Here is a 4,920-nt window from a genome sequence, read left to right as displayed (position 1 = left end):
ATATTTTTGCAAAATTGCCATAGTTTCTTTCCTATCCGTTAGATATAAATCCGATGGCCTATATTGCAGGATGGCACGCACACCGTCATCACCAACTCTGTTTTCTACTCCCTCCGTCCGAAAATACTTGTCATCAAAATGGATAAAAAGAGATGTATCTAAAACTAAAATACATCTAGATACATTTCCTTTTATCCATTTTGATGACAAGTATTTCCGGACGGAGGGAGTATTTGTCTTTTTAGAGATTTCAACAAGTGACTATGACTGGACCTTACCAACATACTCAAAAAAGTAGAACATAATTTTGATGTTACCCTCTTTTCTTGGCGGTGCAGTGCCATCTGGATACCTCATAAATAAATAAAGTACTACATGATACTAAATATATGATACATGGCGCAGGAGTACTAAGTATTATTAATACAGTTTTGCTAGAACTCATCTAGATGAGATATAATTTGGTCTCATTCATCTTTTATAGCCATTGGATGTGATGCTATATAAGATGCGTGTGTGCTGACGTGGGTTGTATTTGTTCTTGTGCAACGAACTGACCACTGCATGTGATGTTTGATAGTCTCAAGTCATTAAAAGCATACAAGCCCCACATCTCTTCTTGGTTGATTCCTCTATTTATGACAAAAAAATAAGAAACAATGTGAGAGTTAATGCACCACACCTATGTCTTTACTATTTGGTTTTCATAAGATGACTTAATACTCACCTAGACGGAGGGAGTATTTGATTTGACAGCGGGCGGCACAGTTCCCGATATGGCTTTAATGCAGATGAGGGAGGGAGTAGCGGTTCCCGATATGTTGAACGGCCAATGCATCCTCCTTCAATTAATGCATGAGGGAAGTAATGGGAGGAGGTCCGGGAAAAGAGGCTGCACGATGTGAATGCAACGCAGTTTGCCCTCATTGCCCTCATATAAAGGCGCCCCTCCATTCCAATGCATCTACCACATCGTACGCACCTAAGCATTTGCCTAAGCAGCTACACTAAGCGCAAAAGAGCTCACTCCAGACCCATGGCGGCGATGCTCGTGAGCGGCCAGCGGCGGCGCCAGATGGTCCACGATGCCGTCCTGCGGCATGGCGCCGAGGATCGTCTCAAGACGGTGTTGGAGACCAGTTGGTGGATGGCCGCCTTCGACGCCAACTACGACTCTCAGTTGGACCAGATGATCGTTGCCACCAGCAACAAGTTCACCGTCCTCAAGAAGCTCGCGGACGACATCGCCGTACTCCTCCAGCCCGCGCGCCCGGGCTCCTCATTGCCTGCCGCCCTAATCGGCCTCCATGGCCGGAACCTCTTTCAAGCACTGGTGCCCCTGCGACTGCCCGCCGACGCCACAAACAATGTCCACCTGGAGGTCGCGCTCGCCGCGAGGCGCCTCGCCCTACAAGAATTCGTCGACCTACACATCCACATGTATGAGGAAATCATGTACATAGGTATCTACAAGGCCAGTGAGGATGCTACGACGTTGGCCTTCCTCAACCGGCTGGAAGCCTTGGATGCCTTTGCTGAGAAGCACCTCGACCTCGCCACAAAAGCCGTCGCTCCTTAGCCGCCAGTCGGTGGCCCGGCGCACTAAGTTGAGGAGGAGGACGTCGTACATTCGGGGATCCATCTTTCTTCTTGCCTTTTGTAACCACCACTGCGATCGCATCATCGTGGCCTTAATTCTTATTGTGCTGTTGCATTCTCGTTCCAGTCAATACCGACATGTGCGATCCCTTTGCTTAATTATATGCATCACTTTAACTAGTACTCCATCCGTCAATTTATAAGTTGTGCTTACCTTTTCCATCAACTTCGTGCAACGCACGGGCATCTTGCTAGAAACACTAGAATATGTCTATATAATCCGTATGTGATAGTCCATTTGAAATCTCAAAAAAAGACAAATATTTAGGTACGGAGGGAGTAATATATTAGGAGTATATCAAAACAATAGTGATTTCTTTCAAGTTTGTGAACAAATACTACTATTCTACTACTTTGGATCCGTCGCAACGCACGGGCACATTGCTGGTAAAAGGAAAAGGCCTGCCGCGTTCGCGTCGCACCCCCACACGCCCGGAAATCGGTTGTACAACACGGCCCGTCCGGCATGACACATAGCTTAGGGAAGGCGTGTTGCCTAGCATTTTCACTTTCATTGGGACCGCCATTGAGCAAACCGACACCCCGCCCGCCGCTGGATTGGAAAACAGAAACGAGGGGAAGATCTAGCTGTAGCACGGAAGCCAAGAAATTTGGTGTCAAATAGGGCTCGTTGATAGAGTAGGAGCATTCCGTACTAGTACTACTCCTACTAGTACCAAGTTTGTACTCCTAATACTATATTACTAGTACTACCACTATACAACTAGTAGGTACGTGCACGGCACAACATCATAGGAACAAAAAACGGGAAGATCTTGTTTTGGGTGATTTATCTTTTTTTTTCAATCAACGTAGTATGAATAATATGATGTGGGGGCACCCATGAAGCTTTTGTGGCTTGGTTGCATGGCTACGGAAGGTTAGAGAAAAATAAATAGATAATGTGTTTAGAGTGCACTCCACTAAATAGATATATATATATATATACTTTGGATCCATTGTAACGGACCGGCACATCTACATCTATACCCCCTATATAGTGTGTGAAAAACTTTGAAAGTTGGTCGTTGGATGAAGCCAATCCGACGGTACAAAGATGGCAAATCCGAGCACTACTGGCCGTTCGATATCATCCACCAGATTCTGCCACATGTATAATCTAGAAGACTCCATGGTTGAACTTAATTCATGACTAACTTTGCCACAACTAAGCTTAGGGAAAGTTATTAGTTCTTCAAAATGAGAGAAACAAGTTGGCAAGCCTAAGGGAATCTTGCCACATTTTTTGTATGTATGTCATGTGGGGCCTTAGTGTGGCTTGCCTAAGGTGTGGCTTGAACCAAACACTCACCTAAGTTAATCAAACTTGCCTAACCTTACATTCCACCAGATTTTGCCACATGTTAGAATCCAGAAAGCTCCACATGTAGAAGCATAATGCACAAACCACCAGAATCTCATGCGTGCAATGCACGTGTACCTTACTAGTACTAGTTGGTAGTAGTAAGAAACAAATTCCAGTTTTGGCACGAGCTCGTACTGCAGGAGCACCACAAGGCCTGCCGCAGGAGTTACATTTCCCTCTCGGGGCCCACAGGACCGAACTTCAGTGGTTTAGTTCCCGGCCTATGAGTCAATGACATGCGGACCTTAAATGCGGCTGGCCCACATGTCATTCTCATGGTGGTGGCGTGGTTCGCGACTCACTCGTTCGAGATGAACCGGCCGATGGTGGCGTGGCCGTGGCGAGGATGCCACAGCTGGGCGTCGGGGCGTTACAAGGCGTAGATGGCCACACCGGCGGGTACTACCTATAGTACTCCCTCCGGTCCTTTTTACTCTGCATATTAGGTTTGTCCGAAGTCAATCTCATCCAACTTTGACCAAGTTTATATAAAAATATAGACATTCACATAACAACACCAATATCATTAGATTCATCTTGGAATATATTTTCATATTATATTTATTAGATATTATAGATGCTAATATTTTCTAATATAAATTTGGTCAAACTTAGAAAAGTTTGACTTTCCGCAAATCCAATGTGCAGAGTAAAAAGGACCGGAGGGAGTACATAAGTACTCCAGCTGAGGATTGATGCCCGGGACGAAATGTGTCACAGCCGTTGGATGAAAATCGATGGTGCGGGAGTACGGATCGGAGCACAACAGTGGAGCAGGCAAACCACATCCAATCGGGTGTGTCTGTGGTAGAAAGTTGATGGTCGCCGTAGTTCAGCTGGCCCGCATGTCATGCACACAAAGGCAGAGGAGCGGTGGGGCCGAGAGGGATGAGGGGAACGTCAAGGGGATGAGGATCCCCTGACACGAACAATCCTACCATTCTATCACTGACATGTGGGACCCATAAGCATGGGTCTGACCTGTCAGCGAAGGAAAGGCAGGGCAAGGCAGTGATAGCCACGTCAGAGGATCCATGTCCACGTCGGGGGACGTCGTGCCATGGGTTGGAGCGGCATCGTGGGAATCGCGTGTGGGTGTGGCAGTGGTAGAAACAAGAAACATGATGGTCGCCGTGGTTCAACTTCCATGGACAAGCTGTCATGTCTGCTGACACATGTATATCAAAACTAGAGTGTTTATGTTTCAAGCACGTGAACAAGTATTATTATACTACTTTGGATCCATTGCAATGCACGGGCCAGCACATTGGTAGTAGTAGTGTCCATCTCTATCTCTAGAGGCCTTCCCTCGTTCATCCTTTTCTCTCACAAGATAAACTACTCATACAAATGCATCTTGATGTTCCATGGAACGCACGAGGATGTTTCCTTGGGGGTCTCTCCAGCGCGGCTCCGTCGTAGTTGCAAGTTGACGCCCCTTGAGATGCCAACGTTGAGGGGCACTCGGATTTCCTCCGATGAGCAGGTAAGATGAGTTTGATCACGTAGTAAATGCATTCTAAAGACTACTTCCGTGTCCATTTCCTAATTCTCCCCCTGCCCACTGTTTCACAGGTTAGGCTCAGTGCGAGTGGAGATTGGCTTGCATATGTACGGGGTTTGGATGCAAATGAAGATGAAGGGGAGGTGAAGAAGCCGAGGAGAATCGGTTCCTGATGGAGAAGTAAATGGGAGAAGTGGCGTGCAGGCAGTTGATTAGACGGCTAGGTAGACTAAACGAAAAGGCTATGCGGGTAGACTGATGAGTCGTACCTGATCGTGTACGTGCGCATCCTTCCTGATAGGTGGGACCTATGCAAAATTATAAAAAAATGTGTCGTAGTTTTTTTTGAGCGCGTGAGTGGGAGACACAACATTCTCTGGTTAAGGAATAC

The sequence above is a fragment of the Triticum urartu genome, chromosome 1A (assembly GCF_056163025.1).
Source record: "Triticum urartu cultivar PI428250 chromosome 1A, HENAU_Tu73, whole genome shotgun sequence".
Taxonomy (NCBI): domain Eukaryota; kingdom Viridiplantae; phylum Streptophyta; class Magnoliopsida; order Poales; family Poaceae; genus Triticum; species Triticum urartu.
This window is presented reverse-complemented; position numbering follows the sequence as displayed.